The sequence below is a fragment of the Urocitellus parryii genome, chromosome Y, assembly GCF_045843805.1.
Source record: "Urocitellus parryii isolate mUroPar1 chromosome Y, mUroPar1.hap1, whole genome shotgun sequence".
Lineage (NCBI taxonomy): Eukaryota > Metazoa > Chordata > Mammalia > Rodentia > Sciuridae > Urocitellus > Urocitellus parryii.
In genome coordinates this window covers 11,283,638-11,303,899 of record NC_135548.1, presented here as the reverse complement: position 1 = coordinate 11,303,899, position 20,262 = coordinate 11,283,638, and the positions used below count along the sequence as shown (strand labels likewise).

The 20,262-nt window shown below is 32.5% G+C and overlaps 1 pseudogene; it reads right to left on the bottom strand.

Moving 5' to 3' along the window:
- Positions 1-1,596: 1,596 nt before the first annotated feature.
- The window catches only part of LOC144251164 (short transient receptor potential channel 7-like), a 99,647-nt pseudogene continuing 80,981 nt past the window's right edge, over positions 1,597-20,262 (bottom strand).

Genomic DNA, 20,262 nt, shown 5'->3' with positions numbered 1-20,262 from the left:
ATTCTCACATTCCTAATTCTATAGAGTCTATTACAGTAATTCAAAATAATACTATTTTACATTGTTAGAGCTGAATTTATTGAGCATATGCTTGTATTTCTAAACTGAAACAAAAATTTGAATTTGTGTCAGACAGAACTCAAATGTATATTTTATATTATTAAACCAATCACTGAATTGTATAACAGAACATTTTCTTTTCCATCCAGATTGTTTAGACAACTTTTATAAAAAAAATTAAAAAAGCAAAATACTTCTACTGACATAGAATCATTCTCCTGTCTTTCCTTTTTCTTATGAAATGCAAAAAAAGCACAAAGAATATAAGAAAGATAGTGTCTGAGCAGATTATTAGCTTAATCTTAAGCTTGTGCTATAGAAATATTCCAGCTTATCTATTTCTTTGAGAGAAGGAAAAATTATCAAAAACATTTTAACAAAATCAAGACATACGCAACATATTTTACAAGTATGTGTAAATAAATATAATAGTTAAGTAAAATAATCTCCTAGATCTTTACAAATTTTTACATTTAACTTACCTTGTGAAAATTCAGGGGTGCCTAATTTTAGAGTCCTGTATGTGCAGTTTCTCCCAAACTCAGCCCTGATGGAGAGTTTTCTCTCTGAGTTTTTATAGTCTCAGCTATACACCCCTTACTCCAATCCCTGCCTTTGCTGTCTCTTACATCATTTCTACAGATTTTCCACTGAACATGTTCCCAAGCCTCTCTTCAAGCTCCCTTCTCTCTCTTTCCCCTCCCTCCCTCCTTCCCCCATTTCCCCTCCCTCCCTCCTTCCTTCCCTCTCCCCTTTTTCTTCCTCTCCTTATTTATTTTATCTATTGCTTTGATTATGGCACTTAAGTAGCAATGGGAGCTTAACTCTGGAAAATTTAATTCTACATTTAGTATTGTGTTCAGTTTCTGACCCATCACCTCTTCCTGAGGTTTTAGTCCAACTCTGAGTATTACAAATCATATTTGGGAAATTAAATGCATGAAGATTTGTTAAAGTCACCAGGGCATTTCAAAGTAAGATTACGGAGATTATGATCAGAAACCCAAACTGATTTATTGGTGTGTTTTTTGGACCTTTAAATTAAATGACTGTCCATGGAAATGATGAATAGTTCCAACCTCCATCAGGTGCACAGTGTTGTGTCAGTGAAACCAGCAGCTACTTCATAATTAACATGGCTATACTGGAAAGGTTGTCACTAGCAAACCTATAAATACCAAACTGTGTCATGTGGGCTATAAATGCAGACATTGTAATCATTCTTATCTTGCTCTTGTTCTCCAGTACTTTAATTTCCTTTCAACCAAAATATTCCTGCCTCTGTCTGAAAATTTTCTTCATTTTTATCTCCTACCACTAACACATATATCCTTACATACACAAATTAGTAAAAAAATAAATGCCTAAGTTTTAAAGGTGATATGTTATGACATTAGATCATTATTGACTTATTTGCTTCACCAGCAGGTCCCCGTTTAGCAGATAAAGAGACTGAGGTTCAGATAAATCAAGTGTCTTGAAGAGAACACACAGCTAAGGGTTACTAGCAGAGCTGGATTTCAAATACAGATTTCCCTAATTCCATATCCAGTTCTTCGCCCATAGCTGCATTTCTGACTCACTGTTTAAACGCTAGAAAAGAGAATCCAAACCAGATTATGTTTTTGCACAAACAGAAATAAATTTGTTCTTTTTGATTTTGCTTAAAAGCCATTCAAAATACTACTCACTAGTATAGGAACTATTACATGGTTAATTTGGAACTAGATAGGGGAACTGACCAGAGCACACTGAATTGGTGGAACAGTAAAATGCTTCATTTTTATGAAGGGTTTCCAGGGATAACATATGTCTCGACAAGTTTGAAATCTGGGAGGTTGGCAGTGATAGTTCACAAGTCAAGATAAAAATACAGCCTAGTTGTGGACCTGTGTTTAGACATCACTGCCATAAAACAATTATGTTTGCTTGAATGCACATGATGGAAAACTCTCAATATAGATTTACTGGATGCATCATAATACTACCATAGCCAATATTCCTGATGTACCTTCTACCCTTATTGGAAATGCCTCCCTTAGCATGCTGACAAGTGATATATGTGGCTGATTTATTCCAAATCTGTCCCTGCTTAGACAGTCCAAAGATTCCACCCTATTTGTGGATTTTGTTGACCTAATTCAAAAGTTTGACTTAACTGTTCTGCAGCAATAGAAATAGAAACAGTTTATTCCAGGAACACAACCATGGAACATTTAAGCCACTTATACAGACTTCTGTACATTATACACTAAGTGACTTATTGATGCATTTTTACATGACAAAAAAATTCAAATATCTTTAAAGAGAGAGGACAAATGAATACATGCAAACAAAGAGAATATGAGGGAAATAATCATCCTGTGATAGATGGGAAGAAACTTCGATGAGAAAGGGAGAAAATATTAATGAAAGATTTTTCAGATTGCATATCATTAATTTCCCTGACAACCTTGCAAAGGAGGTATTATTCACATGGAACAGATGCAAAAATAAATAAATAAATAAATAAATAAATAAATAAATAAATAAACTCCACTTAAATAGATAGCCCAAGTTCTCATGGCTTCAAAGTGATGGAACCAGGGGTTGAACCTGTTATCCATATCAGTCTGGACTGGCAGTAAAGAGAAGTTGAGGGAAGTTGAGAGAAATGAAATTTGTGTATAGTGTATAGGAATCAGAAGGGATAGTGCAATAACATTAATCAACAATAGGCATTCTGGTGGAAATATTTTACAGGGATCCAGAGACAGAGGGATCCGGGTAGAGAAAGTTGTCTAACGGAAGTCTGACCTTCCATTAAAAGACAAAAGACAGTCATGAGCAATCTATGGGGCAGGGGGACAGACAGAACATTGAGATTCTACTCAACTTCCTTGCTACAATTTCTCTTTCCCTTTAGTAAAAACCATCAGAAAAGGAATTGAAAGATGGGAGATAAAAGAGCCCCAGGGCTGTTTAACCTTAAACAGTGCTAAGAGGCATACAATGAAGTTTTATGTAAAGACCAATGAGTCTCTCTATCCAATCTAATGTGACACAATTCTTTTTTTTTTCTCACATATGTATTTCTAGATTATATGTCAATTCCTTTTCCAGTTAATTTAACTTCAATGAATATCCTATTGAGATTTATTTATTTGAGTTTAACAAAGTGAATTTTTTACTGGAAGAATAAATGACAAAGGACAATAAAAAAAGACCAATGTGAGTGAAATTGACACTGTTTTGGTATTGTTATCTAATGCTCCTTTTTTCTTTCAAGTCAACTTTTAAAATTTACATACAAAAATTACCCTTTTAAGGAATACACTTTGATGAGTTTTGACAAATGTAGACAGCATGGAACTTTCACTGTCATCAATACTTACGTTTCTATTAACCTCCAAATTTCCCTCATGCCCATTTTCAGTCAGTCCCTTTTCCCAACCTGCAGGCCCTGGCAATCAGTGATCTGATTTCTGTGTACAAATTTTTGCTTTTCCCAAAGAACATAGTAATGAAATATCCACTATAGTATTTTCCTTATTATTACTATTGTTTTATCATTTTCCTATTGGATGCTGCCAGGGTTTGGATCTTTTTAAAATTTGTTTTAATTAGTATGTAGTGTTTGGGGACTGCTTTTGTTCACTTAGACTAATGCTTTTAAGGTTTATCTATGTCACTAGTTGTTTCATTTATTATTTGAGAAGAGGTTGTTTTTAGTCTGTAGATGAACTGAATTGTGATTGTATGAACTCTCCTTGATCATGATGTATTATCTTTTTTTCTCATGATGTATGAGTTTGTTTACTTTTTGCTAATGTTTGTAAAGAATATTTATTCATAAAAGAGATGGAACATTTATTTCTTTTAAATATATTTTCAAGTTTTAATATCCTCAATATGTTGATTTCATAAAATGATTAGGAAGAATTTTACTCTCAACTATTTTTTGAAAGATTGTGTGGAATTTGTATTATTACTTTCTTAAATATATGGAAAATTTGCTAATGAATCCATCTGAGCCATTTGTTTCTTTGTGGGAAAGTTTTCATGGAAAATTTCAACTTCTTTAACAGGTACAGGGCTAATCATTTGAGCTGTTTTTTTCCTAAATGAACTCACACAGCTGGTCTTTTAGATATATTCATTTAATTAATTATTAAAGTTCTTTATACTGTTTTTTTATTTTTGCTATCAGTAGGATCTATTATTATGTCCCTATTTTATTCCTAATTCTATATTTTTATCCAAATTTTTCTTGATCAGTCTAGAATTTTATGCACTAAGATAATTAACCATTTGTTTTCATTGATTTTTCTCTACTATTTTTATCATTTAATTTAGTTGACTTCTGTTTTGATTCATTTCCTTCCTTTTGTCTCATTTGGATTTAACTTGTGCATAATTTTTAATTTTCCTAAGGTGGATGTTTAAATGATTATATATTTCTTTTTTCTAATATATGCACTTTATGTCATAAATTTTCCTCCAAGCACCCACAACTCTAAGTATATATTTTGAAATATTATTTTTTCACTTTTTATTGTATATTTTTATAAGTTATCTTTCTACAATTAGCTATTTAGCCATGTCATTTAATTTTCAAACATTTAGTGATTTTTTATATATCTTCTGCTATTGATTTTTAATTTAATTATTTTGTTGTTATCAAAGGTACTTTGCATTATTTAATTTGTTTATAATTTGTCAATATTTGTCTTATGGCTGAGCATTTACCAAACCTTGGTGAAGTTCATTTGGACTTTAAAGAAAATATCTGTTTTATTGTTATTGAGTGGAGTGTTCTATAAATCCTCCCTAAATTTGGCTGACTGATAATGTTTAAATCTATATTTTAATAATTTTTGTCTTTTTTCTCTCAATAATTGAAAGATTGCTGATAATATCAGCAATCTTTAAAATTGTAAATTTTTCAGTTTTATCAGCTTTATTTTCAAACTCTTTATCAGTGTTTATGCCTATATTATTATAAAATGTATTTATAATAAAAATTCTACTTTATCTGACACAATTTGTTCAACACAAGCTTTCTTTTTACTGTTGTTGGCACAGTATAACTTTCCTTCCTATTCTTTTTTTTAGTCAATCTATGTAATTATTTACAAATAGGTTCCCACTGAGAGATTTAAGATTTATCCATGTCACCAGTTTCTTCAAATTTTTTCTTTAATTACTGGGAAGTTTTTGTTTTTAGTCTGTAGACAGACTGAATTGTGATTGTCTGACAGGATGGCTTTATGCTCCCTGCTCCCTACATTCTGATATACTGTAAAGTTCAATTGATATGTTTTGACCATATATATATTTTTTTTGTGGGGGGGAAGAGGTAGGGGTGTGGCTACTGAGGATTGAATTCAAGGATGCTCAACCACTGAGCCACATCCCCAGCCCTAGTTTATATTTTTTTTTTAGAGACAGGGTCTCAATTGGCTGTTGCTGAGGCTGGTTCCTCCTCCTCCTCCTCCTCCTTCTAGTAGTAGGGATTGAACCCAGCCCTTGGCATTGACTAGTTAAGTGCTTTACTACTGAGCTACAACCCAAGCACAGATGTTTTCTTTCTTTTTAACCTTTTTTTTTTTTTTTTTGGTTGTAGATGGATACAATACCTTTAATTAATTAATTAATTGATTGATTTTTTTATGCGGTGCTGAGGATCAAACCCAGTGCCTTGTGTTTGCTAGGCAAATTCTCTACCACTGAGCTAGAACCCCATCTCAGATTATCTGTTCAAGTAAAATTAATTATATGATTTCTTTTGGATTGCTATTTGATGGAAAGTCTGCTATCATCTATTTTTCTTTGACTTGCTTAGTTGTGCTTTTCTAACCTTCTTGGAATTCTCTGAGTTTCTTCATTATTATTATTTTTTAATTTGAGAAGAAATGTACTGTTTTGTATTCTGAATACAGTCTCTGATATTTGTGTTTATGTATGTGCATTTTTTTTGCATATTATAGACCTGGCAAATTAATATAGTTTTCACTTACGTCTGGGGCTTCTGGGAAATTCTCTTGAAGCCTACACATTTATTTTAAAATTTTGTGAAGATTTCAGCTGTTTTTCTTAACTTCATTTATGGTAGTTAGATCACCATCATGAAACCTGTTCTGAAATGTTCTAAGAAAGGTGAAACAGTTTGTGAACCACTTTTCCTTGGAAAGGCTTATAACTAGCTGAAATTTGGTATCTTTTATTGTCTAGTGACCTTTTCAATGGGCTCAAAAATAAGTTATGGTTTTGCATGATTTTGTTGCAGTGATATTTTCTTGCACTTTTCTATATACCCATTGGAAGCACAAATCATTTTCCTAATATTTTTGGTGCTTATTTTGTGGCATAAAATATTTTGATAATCCCTTTCCATTTTTTTTTCTGATAATATTTTATCATCCCAATCTGGTAGATGTGAAAATAGCATTCATATTACAGAAATAAGTTCTAAAGCATGACTTTTAGCTATATCCTACCTTTCCACTGCATTTTTCATTGGTATAAATCATCCCTTTAATGATGGAATTCAGAAGTGTGAGAATTGCACTCACATGCATCCTCACATTTTCTCTTTTATTTATTCTGAAGTGAAGTCCAGAAAAATGTTTTTACATTTCATTTTTTTTTTCAGGTGAGGGACTCATTTGTACCTGTGGACCACAATAGGACTCCTGTTCTTCTAGATTTGCACTGTTTTTTGATGTATTCCATGTCTGAATTTATGGAACTACTGTGTGGGGCCTTTTTTAATATGTAAAGGTTTACAGATGAACTCTTAGCTAAAGCACATTAGCTTTCACCTTTATTTTTATAGAGGTAGAGCTCAATTAGTCTTGGTGGCCTTATTTCAAGACTGTTTTTATGACCACACTATTTGCTGACCCTGATGGAATGAATACCCTTGCCATCTGATACCTCCACCCTTTACACTCTCTCCCCATTCAGATCACCCCAAATCGTTAACATTAATGAAAGAATTCTTCCTACCACACCCCAACAGCTCATCAGTGACCTTAAATTTAAGGATTTCTGGGGATAGCCACTGACACATATGCCCAATTTTATCTCTTTCTTACACACACACACACACACACACACACACACACACATACACACATCACTAATACATACACAAATTAGAATAATAGTAATGTAATGACAATACATCGAGGTCAGCCTGTAAGATCAGTTGCCTGTGGTGAGGCAGTAATATAATAAAAAAAAAACATAATAATGAGACCTGTTAGCACATGACAAGCTAAAATTTATAAATCTTATTATGATTTATATCACTGTTAATAGTAATGGTTCTCTTGTAAATATAAAACTCTTATATAATGGGGGCAGGCATTATTAATACCATTACATAAATGATAAAACAAATTTAAAGAATGATATTTACCTTTCTTATTTAATATGCAAGAAATTTTGCTTGCCATATGGAAATAATGGCCTTTCTGTATATGAGGACATATTTTAATAAGCAAGGCAAAATTTTATGCAAATAATTACAGGAAGACTTCCATATCATTCTGTGAGGTATTTAACTCTTCTTTTTGAGCTCTTATTTGCATAATTTTTACAGGGTTTCTTTCCCTAAAGGATTTTTTTTCTGATTCTCCAGAAAAGTTTCCATCAATTACCATGTCTACTGTATCTCCTCTCATATTGAGTTCAGGAAATTATCACGTGTTGATTACTTTCCTTTAGACACGACTGTACTATATATTAATAGCCAATATAATTATCAGTAATTTATTGAGAAGAAAGAATTATCTTAACTTTACAGAATTAAAAATCAAGTCTTATCTGAGATCAACAAACTAGTCAGTGGTAAAGCCATGAGTTTAGTCAAAATTTTCTGACCTTAAAGTTTATGTTTTTAATAACTACATGATATGGTGTCTTTTCTAATTTTAGAAACCATCTAATTTTAGATACCATAAGATAGGAATTATTCAAGATTAAACCATGGGAACTAAATGTGGAATATGTTCAAAGTCATTTAGGTATAAAGGTCAAAGCTGGGGTTTATTTGTGTGCATAAATGACTACTCCAAAATCTAATCTAAGCAATTATTTCTACTGTATTACACCAATGGCACTGAGAAGTCAGCTTGACAGCTCAGCATTCTTGCCACTTTTCACATGCAACTGTTTAGTCTGTCAGCTTCCATTATGCAGAGAAATAGTGTCTCTGTGAGTCATGCATCCCATAAACTCATGTCTATGAACACACACTGGACAGAATCTTCAGGGTAACTTATGTTACCCTGCTAACATAAGTAAACTAGAACTTCTCAAGGAAGGACAAAAATGCTACCAACAAGATTATTAAATTCTCTAAGAACTTGAAAAGCTTATATGCCTAGTGCAAATCTACACTGTGAAAATGTTGATAAAACATTTTAACATAGATATGATATCCAAAGGATGGAGGTAAAAGTCCTCTTCTGCTTTATAGTGGTCAGATTATATCATCGTTCAGAAGAGAGATAAAGACAAAGAGGGTGTCCAAATAGAACCCAGGAAAGAATGGGGACTGGAAGATAGTAAATCTAAGGGCAATGTAAAAGTGTTGGGATGTTTGATATGAAAAAAAAGAAGAAGAAAAACTATCAAGAGTCTTCATAATGATTTGGTTTGTAAGTTACAGGAAGACTGGCTTGAATTCAACAGAAAGAAAAGATTACCAATTATGTTTTTATTTCATACTTTTGACAGAGGAACTGTTTCTTTCAAGGAACAGCAAATGCTTGCACCATAAGGTATTTGTGTAAAAGTAGATCTGTCAGGGGTTCCAAAGAAAGGACCACCATTGCAAGTGAGAATTGAAATTAGAGAACTAATAAAATCTTTCCATGTTTTGTTACTCTAAAAACAAAAATGAAAATTATATACATACTTATATCAAATTGATAAAGAGTAAGTTATTTCAGTAATTCATCATGCATTGATCAACGTTTTTACCATCAAAAGTTTTTAAATTACAAGTTTCACAACCTAGCATGCTTGCTGGTCACTATCAGCATAAAAATGTTTTTGTTTGATAATTTTTACCTTTGCTGTATAGTTAATTTATATTCTGTTACCTTAACAAATGCATTTATGTATAAAACATACTTGTAAAATGTGATTTGATCATTCATCTTTCTTTCTTCAGAATTAATTCTTTGTATTCTATTTTTTTCCACAAAATTATACATATTTTTATTTTAAATAAAGGTATCATGGGGTAGGCATGAATTTAAGTTCTGTTCAGCTAGTCTTTGTCATATTTTCATTTATTTCTCTATTTATTGCTTCCATACTTTAAATTATAATTTAAAACAAATAAAACAAATCATTTTAGAGTTATACACTTTTTGCTTTTTAATGATTTTCATTAATTAATTTATAAAACAAAAATTTTAAACAGTTTTCTGTTTACCTTTTTTTAGTAATAAATTCAAATTTGTGAAGGAAGAAGGAATGACTTATAAGAAATTTGATTATTTCCTTTAACTTCAAATTTTCTTTTCTTTCATGTGTCAGATTTAGAAGGCACATTGAAGAATTCATAATTTTACGTCCAGGAGTTTGAATGTATGTTACATTGATCAAGCACATACTGTGAACCACAAGATGTTCTATGGTGTTATACATGTGCCAGTTTATTTGATTATTTCAGTGATACTATGAAGTGATCATGATTTATTGAAACTTGCCTCATTGGATAAAAAGTCTCTATATTTATATAGTTATGAACATTAATCTGAACAACTTTATGATCCTCTATTCCTGGAGAGTAATGTCATGTTAGGATAAAAGAAAATTGAAACAGAATGACACATTTTCTTATTTCTAAAACATCAAGTCTAATAATGATAATGACTATTGGTACATACTAAAAACCAGAGTTCTGCTAGTAGTATTACATTCATTTTCCTGTTCAGCTCTCACATAGCTATCACTATTATCCATAAGTTTAAACTAAGTTCACTTTTGTAATAAAATCCTTAAATGACTTACCAGAGTTAATCCAACCAGTAAATGGAAGAGATAGGATTCAAACCTGAGTATGCAGAATCTGAACCCAAATTTCTAATTTCTTCTTATACACTTATCTTTTCTTTTTCCCCTTTGCATTATTATTTTCTTGAAACCTTTTGCTAGGGTGAAAAATATATTTGAGAAAATTCAGAGGAAGTCTGCAGAAAGAGTATATGCTGATGATATGCATGTATACAAATCTCTTTTTGGAAACAGGGCTAGCCAGATTAAGGAAAGAAAAATTAATTGAATGTAGGACCATAGAATGTGGCTCAGTATTTGTTGCCTCAGCCCAAAAGACTATCATCACAGTTACACATTCAAAATCCCCAGGAGAAAACTTTGTGTAGATCTGAGGATTTAGAATGTAAAGATTGTTGACATATTGAATTACCCTGAAATAATATGTATTGGAAATACTTTTCTGTGTTGGAAGCCTTAAAAGAGACCTTAATACTTAGTTTGATAATTTACTTTTGTAATTACCATTAGAAATTAATCTTTGGCACATTATTTTTGGCATCTGTCTTCTACTTTTAAGTTCTCAAGATAAAAGTTTCCCTTTGTTAAAAAGAGATGGAATTTATGTGAAAAGTATTTATTCATTCAATTTATTCATCACAATGGTCTAGCTTGATACCTGAATTGTATTAAGATAATGATCAATTTTTCCCTTAATCAAACACATGATTTGTTTTTAGCTTTTGTAAAATTTATGACCTCTTGAGATTTCATCTATAAGTCCTTATTGGTTTTCCTAAAATAGTCTTGACTTTGTATTATTTTATTAAAGATAGTGGCTCCTATTAAAATTAGAACTCTGTTTTTTTTTTGTCTTAACAACTTTAGCATTATAATGAGTAAAAATCCATATTAATCAGATTATCTAATATTTCTTTCTACATTCTAATTGTTTCCTTGTCATATTCCAGCTCTCTTTGCCTGGATGACTATACTGGTCATGTTTTTCACACATACAGTCATGACTTAGAGTAAATTTTCTGTAAAAGATGGCTATAAATATTTGTTCTGTAAGGGTACAGAGATGATTAACTTGAATAATTTATGTAAATAACTATAAATGCAAATATATATTTAATAAATAGTGACTATCATCACAGTTACACATTCAACTGAACCATATAAATAGATAGTAATGTTCTGAGGTGGTTATTATCATTATCATAATTTTTTCAGTTGAGGACTTGAGACAGAGTGAAATGTTCTGCTCAAAATCACATATCCACTAAAGCACAGAGATTGTCTCAAAACTGAGAAAATTATTCCCTCATCCTCAGTTAATTTGCTCAATGGAAAGTATCAGACACACTCATATGCAGACAAATGAATGTCTGCTCTTTCCAGAAGTACTTGAGAATTAAAATAGGACTGGTCTGTGAGGTAAATGAAAACTCTTTGTTGGTAGACTTACTGGCAGACGTGGCAGTACTCAGGAGTTCCTTAAAATACAACAGGGAACAGCTCTCCTATATCAAGTGTCTATGAATATCTTCTGTCTCTGCCAAGGATAAGCAAGGCAAACTTATTTAACTGTTTGAACAAAGCTATTGTGACAAACAAACAAAAAAGTGAAAAGATTCAAAAGGCAAATAATCCTATATGTCTGAAGCATAAAGTGCATGTATGGTACAGGAATGAGGTGTGTAGGGAAGATCTAGAAGGCAGGTTCACTCATTGAACAATCATTCTTTTTTCTCATTTGTGTTCCGGAATGTGCTAAACAACAGAAGTCTAAAGAGAACAAGACAGGTCTCCTGCCATTGAGAAATGCAATCTGAGAGAGGAGGTAGAGAAATAAGCACCTTATTTTAACATGTTTAATGGCCACTGTCATTTCCATGGGAGCTTGAAGGAAGTTCTAACTGATTTGGCCCAGAGCAGTTGACAAAAGTTCCATCAAGAAGATACTAGATCCTGAGCACCACAAAAAGAAGAAGGAGGAAGAGGAGGAGGAGGAGGAGGAGGAGGAGGAGGAGGAGGAGGAGGAGATAATGAATTTCAGACTTGAAGGGTTGTAACAATTGTAACAATTCCAAGTGATGAGTAAAGACTGTGAAAAAGGCCTTAACAGATGAAAGTGCATGGTCTAGGAGAAGCAAAAATTAAACTTGGTACTTAAAATAATTGGAGACATAATCTTTCAATCTCAGAAATGGGAAAACAAACAAAAAGTACCATTGTAATAAGTAGGTCCCTCATATTTAAGATAACTTTGGGTCTGGGGCTGGAGCTCAGTGGTGAAGAGCTGACTTAGCATGTTCAAGATGCTGAGTTGAATCCCCGTGCTGGACAGAAAATTAATGTACCTTTCTTTACATGTCTAGTTTTAACATACACTAGCCCCATGCACATTATTAGAGCACTCTATCATAGATTTACTTTTTAATCTGACACAAAAATCAGAGTTAGTGATCACAACTTGCTTACTTTAATTAAACTATTAAATATTCCCCATTCTGAAGCAAGAATATTAGAGAAGTGTGAGCTATATATAGTCAAAAAGACTCAAACCCTCAGTAACTAGAACAGACATCTGCTTATTGGCATAGGTACTGGGGGATATCCTCTCCTCACATTACTGACATGTCAGGACTTTAAACAGCTGTTATTAAGACACCACAGTAACGCAGGGATGTATGTAAACTGAGAGCATAATCACTAGGAGGACCAGGGGCTGATGATCTGACTGTGTTGAAATTACTCCAATGTCCCTCTAATTTGTCACATGACAATGTTTAACTCTGTTATATGGTTTTAAAATCTGGATTCTTGATGATTTCTTTTTCTTTTTCTTTTCACGAAGTGGATAATGATTTGTAAACTGACTCTTCATTTTCCCAAACCACTGAGCATTTTAAAAATTAGTTTCCATGAAATACAAGTGGTTTCAAAGGAATTATTGGCTCAAGTAGCTTCTGTTTGGGACTTTGACTGCCAGGATATCCATTCAAAGAAAGATGGTGATTTCTAAATTATTCTATTTTTACTTTGATATCCTCCCTGAAACTCTACAATTTTCTCCATGCTACTTCCCATGATCTCCTCCTGTTTATTCTCAGGATTTGTTTCCATTAGCAACTGCTGTTACTGGCCCTCAGTGTTCCATCAGTTACCAAATCTTAGTGTAAAAGTGGAAAACCTTGCAAATGCAATAATCTAGGGAAACCTTTCCACACAGATTAGTGGACATGACCTTTGGTTTTCTTTTTCAACATGTTAATATGTTAAAAGGAGATAAAAATCAAGAAAATTATTTATTTAGTATAAAACAAGCCAAAACAAAGAACCTTAATAATAGACACACAAAACTGGATTTTTCCTCCAGATCTTTTGACTTGACTTGTTAATTCACTTTATTGCCTTGCAAACTTGACAGTAAACATTAAATAAATGTTTATTGTTAAGTACTTAGAAAATGATTAGAAAAAAAGGAACTATGAGTCTTCTCTTGAGAAATTTACCAGTTAAAGAGAGACACATAAAAAATGGTTTGCCTAAGGATGCTAGATGACTTTGCATGATGCAATGTTAAATCTATTGTTTTTTGAGTGGAAAACCAAACTTCATTTTCTATATTTTAGGGAATCACAAATCTCACTGTGGATAGTCACTAGACGATTTTGATGTTTAGACATGTCTGGAGGTTCAATGATGGGGACTCATCTGGAATTTCTTTTTATGAGAAACTAAAGGACTTTATGGGAAGGAGGTCTAAATAGTGGAATGGATGAGGTATATAAAACATAAGTCCCTAACACAGTGGAAGTGTGAAAATGAAACAAAGGAAGGTGATAGGTTTCTAAATCTCTGTTAAAGACAACAGTCCATGGGCAATTCATGGGGCTGGTAAGCACCGAAGCTCACGAAGCCAACACTTTCTAACTAATGGGCCAGGATAAAAGTAGGGGAGAATGTCATGCTTTAGCATTTATGGGCGATTCTGACAGTAGCATAGGTACCATGTCATCTTCTGCATAGGTACCATCAATTTTGGCCCTTGTACTGGAAATGCTGGCTATTTTGGTAGTGTCTATGAGGCTTAGTAGTGATTTCAGCAATCTCAGCAGAAATCCTTTCAATTTATTTATCTGTAGCAGTAGAGGAAAAATGTGGCAAATAACACATGATCATTGAGAGGGATTATATTATTGTGAGCTCATGTGTAATATTCTTTGCAAACATTAAGCACTTGAGTTTGAAGGATCCTGGAAGTATTCACAACACCAGACAAAAGCCAAACAGAGCATTCATTATTTGGTACTGTTACTATATTACCTGTCTCAATTTTAACTGTCTTTGAGATGATTTTTCTGTGAAGAAAAATAAACTCTAAATGATAACAGTATGCTTAAAATTCATTCTTTCATATTTTCTAAATACTCCTATTATTAACTTATACCTCTAATAAGTAGCAAGCCTGTACCTTAAAAATTTGGTCCTTGCCAGAAAAATGCCTTCTTGGAAGCTAATCAATCTATGATCTAAATGTTAATCATATCCATTTCAAAAAGATCCATACAAGATATTTATGTATACTCTTTAAATTTGTTCTGTCTCAACTGTGCCAGTTACCAACTTATTATTGTTCATATCTACCTTCACACTTCTTAGACCTGCTTTAGAATATCAGAGTAGGACCCTGTGAGTTTTCTCAGTTGGTGGAATATAAGTCCTCATTGGTAAAGGGCACAGGAGTGAAACTACAAGATGATGGAGAACAGGAGGAAGGCTCTTTTCTTTTGGTCAATCCTCCATTAACATTATTATTCAGAGAGGGGAAATTCAGGTTCATCCTCAGACTGTATTTCCCCAAAGAAAGCACTTCCAAGCAGCTCAGTACTTACGAAGACCAGTTCTGGCCTGTTGATTCTCTCTGTAGTGATCAGCCACTGCCACAAACTGCCACAAAACAACTCAGGCTGAACTCTTTGGAGGTGTGCTGCCATGGGCAGGATTGTGTCTTCCTGTGGTTGCCATGACCTGCTCTGCCACTGAAACCTGCATTTCAGTTCTGGGGGCAGGCTCCTTCTGCTAACCCTTCGTTCCTTTGTTGTGTGCTTCTCTCAGGAGAGAAATGGGAGCTGCTTTTTTTGCACCTGTCATTTCTGGACCTTGTAAATGTTCTGTTGTACTTTGAATAGTTTTTAATAGTAAAATATGATAGTTAAGAACTTTTCTTTAAATTAAAATTTCTCTGTGTAAATGACTGATGTGCTCTTAGTCATCTGATCACTCCCTGGTGGAAATATCTCATTTTCTATGTTATTTAATGTAACACATAAATATTCAAATAATAAATTTAGCATCACAGATAAAAATAAATCCCCATCTTATTGCATAATGGAAATCCATTTGTTTTACTTTCTATTTTGGTGTCTAGGAAACTGAGTGCTCAATAAATGTTGGTGAAAAATAATGGAATCCTTATACCAGGTTTGGCAAACTTTTTATATAAAGAGCCAGGTAGTAAATAGTTTAGGCTTTATGGGTCACACAGTTTCTTTTGCAAATATTTAACTCTGCTAAAGCAGTCTTGGACAATACAAACTGAATGAGAGAAGCTGTGTTACAGTAAAACTTTATTTACACAAATGGGCATCTGGCTGGATTTGTCATTGAGGTTGTTGATTGCCAAACTGATTTAGGTAATAATCTCATTACACAGATTTACAGCAAAAATATCATATTAAAATATGTTTTTGAGATGCATTACTCTTATTTTATTTTTTAATTTTTTTGTACTGGGGTATGAACTCTAGGGCACTTTTGTCACTAAACTATACCTTAGCCTGTTTTATTTTTTATTTTGAAACAGTCTCACTAAATTTTTAAGGCTGGCCTGGAATTTATCATCCTCTTGTCTCAGCCTTCTAAGTGGCTAGATTATAGGCATGTGCCTCTGTGCCCCATTAAGTATTTACATACACAAAAATGTGTGGACACACACACACACAAAAAAAAAAAAAATAACAAAACCAAACCAGAATTTGAATGGACCTTCCAGTTAATCTAAAATGGTGTTTGAATTCAATAAGGAAGCAGGATTTGATAGACGGAACATCAGCTTTGGAATTATACTTGAAATATTAACTCTGCCATCTCCAGATTATCTATGTGTCCATGGGTGTTTTAACTTCTTTCTCAAAGAAAACTTTGTTTTCTTCTTATGCGGAATGGAGATAATAATTATTTGTTTCAAAAGCATATGGCCATAGTAGTATTTATGAAATTTTAATGAATATATATACATTGTTATTATTTTATACAATGGAAAAAAGAGGCCAGTTAGATGTAAAACCTGCCTAGAAACTAATATTCATTTTGGGAAACAAAACAGATACATAGGGACAATTGATATACAGGAACAACTGAGTTGTGTAGGTATATTATGAAGTCTACTCTTTTAGCTCCGGTTCAATATTATATCCTTTAAATATTTGTTCAATATTAATTTAGAAGAGATAGCACTGATGGCAGAGCGATTCTAGCCAAAGAGGAAAGGACAGCTGTTGCTATAGTCAGTCTGACTACCCCAAATAAACTATTTTTAAAAAGAAAAGACTGAGATACCTTTATTTGTCAAGGTCAAATACCACCTACTATCAATTGTCACAGGGGTTTGAAGCTAAGTAAATTTTAATAAGAGAAAATAAAATTGTGTGCTTTTTATAATTCAATTTCTGACCATTGTACTTATATGTATATACAGATACTTCTGTAATGAAACATTTCTCTGTATTCCTGCAATGTAGAATACACACAAGAAATGAATGTAAAGAAAACATGTTTACAGAAGTCTATATCCAGTTCAAGAAATGAAACTTTTCCATAAATGAATATCCATTCTCTACCACCCAATTATCCCTTCCCTCCTGCCAAAACTCTTTATTTTTGCTTTTATTAATTTTTAAAAATTTAATATGCATGCAAAGAGCAGAAATATGTTATTCTTAACAGTAATTTTTAGTAATATTAGGTTAGTGATTTCAGTATGTGACTGCTAGCTATAACTTTATTTTAATTACCATATAGTAATCCATTGTATAAATATGTTAAGAGTTTAATGTACATTCCTCTTCTGCTTATGGTCTGTTAGGTTTTCCAAGTTCTTGTCCATTGTGAATATTGTTGCTATGAATAATTTTGTTTTTTATACTTACATATGTTTTATATATATATGATTGGAACTCCTCTTTCCTAAGTTATATATGTCTTTGATTTTTCTAGAATTGCCAAGCATGTTCTCTTACTTTGTTTAGTAATTTTCTTTCTTTCTTTTTTAAATGTAAGTATGCCTCTATTTTATTTATTTATTTTTTATGAGATTCTGAGGATTGAATCCAGTGCCTCACATGTCTAGGTGAGTACTCTACCACTGATCCACTATCTCAGTCCCCTATTTAACAATTTTCTATGGATATTCCCTGTGTTCTTACAATGTGCGTTATGCAGGGGTTGAGTGCTGTGTTCTACATATTTCAATTGGGTCAAGGTTGCTAGTCATATTATTCACATTTTTTGCAATAATTATGCTTTTATTTTTTCCTGTTTATTCTATTAGTTTATGAATAAGTTACATTAAAATGTCTGTTTATAGGTTCGTTCATATCTTTTCATACTTCTGTCATTTTATTCATCATATTTTATTAGACAATGACATTAGTTTTATTATACACACCTATATTTTAATTTTTCATTCTATCTAATCCTGGTGAATTAACTATTAACCAACCCCTTGATGTTTCTCTATATTTCTAATAGATTTTGTATTAAAAACTACTTTGATACACATAAAATTTAAGAGCTTTATTTTGGTTTGTGCTTATACTCCACATTTATCTCCAATTTTAACCTAGAATTGTTGTTCTTATGATTAGACTTGCTTTGTATATAACATATTACTTTTTTATTAAGTCACATCTTTCCTTTAAATAGAGAACTAGGGCAAGTCCTAAGTTATATCATCTTTGTTATGCTTAATATTTATATCTGCCCTGTTCTTATTTGGCTTTCTATTTATCCCATCTCTCTTCTTGCTCCTCATTCTGTTCCTTTTCTGTAGATTACATATTTACTTGGCTCCAGTTTTTTCCTCTCTTAAGAGAAAGACTTTTTTTTGGGGGGAGGGATACATTAGAAATACAATACTCTTGACCAAGTCTAATATTTATTTATACTTTTGCTTTACACTTAAAAATTCAAGGAATTCGTAATACTTTGCTTCCTTTTAATATTATATTTCCATCTCTTCATTCTCTCTCTGTATGTTTGTATCCTAAGGCAATATTTTATATAGGAAATGTTTACTAGATGCATCTTGATTTTTTTTTCTGTTTTTATGCATGAAAATGAAACCAATTTATAACAAGGGTTTATATGACAGTGTGTCCTGAGGGCCTTTGCATTCACTATTCCAGATGTCTGGAATACTTTTTCTTCAGATATTTGCAAGACAAAATTCTTATCCTTTAGCTTTCTTGACTAAAATGAACTGTCTTCAAGGAGACTTCCCATGGCCAATTAATCTAATATCCACTTGGCTATTATTATCCAGTTTTATTTTCTTCTTGGAAGTTCTCTGTAACATCACCTTTTAAATTAATTTTTTTAGTTCATATTTTTTTCCTTTCTCCTTTCTTGGAAGCAAAATCAAAAATACTCCATAAAACTCAAGATTTTATATTTTTGTTTGCTTCTGTGTCTCTCCCAAAATAGAACAATGCCTGGCACTTGGAGGCCCTTGACATATTCCTATTGAACGAGCAACAATCTGATATACTCTCACAAATATTTCAATATGCTTTTAATAGTGATTGAGAAAGGGGTGGTGATTTGGAATATGCAAACTCATAGACTTTATTGTCAACATTAATGTTCATCAATAGTTGTGGAGATTCCATATTGTTATAAGCTTTGTAAATATCTCCATAGTAGGAGTCTTAATATGGTTGCATAGGAGTTCAGGTATATTTTCTTGCTCAAGGAACATGATAAATAGAACTAAATTATCCTACACGAGAAAGGGATAAAGCTACACAGAGGGATTTTACTGAAAGTGCATGGGGGATGGGGGGAGAATGGTGATTGACAGCAGCTGCCATGCCATAGGGAAAGGAATCTCCTAAATTTGATGTGTTCTGTGTAATTTCTGTCTTTCTATCCCCCCCCAAATTTCAGCAAAATACTGCTTATGAGTATTTTAGGAATTGTCTTTTGTTTTTGTATGTATGGTTTTAAAATATTTCCTTTTTACTTATTTGTTGTTACTGTTAGAACGTTTAATATTGGATTATAGAAGGGTACTAAAACACCCCAAGATTCCTTAGAGCATATATTTGAAAAAAAAAAGAATGTTAAGAAAACAAAAATATAAATATCCCAGTTTATTTGCATTATGCTTTGATTAATCAATGTCCTAGATATCCTAGGTATTGTATTCATCATATATACATAATATAAAGAAATGTCACTTAATTCACAACAAAATTCCCATAGATCAGCATTCAATAAAAAACTCTAAATCTTATGTTATTGAGTCTGTGGGTGATGAAAAAGAAACATCAGAAACAAAGTACAAAAATCTAATTGTATTTGGATTCAGTGGTGCATGCTTGTAATTCCAGCTACTCCAGGGGCTGAGGCAGGAAGATTGTAAGTTTGAGACCAGTCTGGGCAAATTATTGAGACTCTCAATAACTGTCTCAAAATCAAAAATAGAAAGTGCGGAGAATATAGTTCAGGGAAAAAGCATCCCTGGGTTTAATTCCCAGTCAAAAAAAAAAAAAGAACAAAAAACAAAAAAAACACAATGATTATAGATATAATAAGAGATCTGAAGTAGTGGATGAAAGAATTAAAGAGAGAAAGATGAAATTTATAATTTTAAAAGAAGAAGAATGGAAAGATTTGGACATTTTGTAGACTGGCTAGATAAGAGAACACAAAGATTATAGCCAAGCTATTATGTGCCTAAGAGTTTAGTACCAATAGAAGACAGCCAGGTGTTAATCATTAAGCCAAGGAAATGAAGACCCTAAAGACATTTCAGAGCTCTTCAAAGCTTCCCTGCCTAGAAATAGATCCAGAGCTCAAGGAAGGCAGAGTGGTTTTGGTGGATGGGTGCTGGACACCCTCTTTGGACTTGCT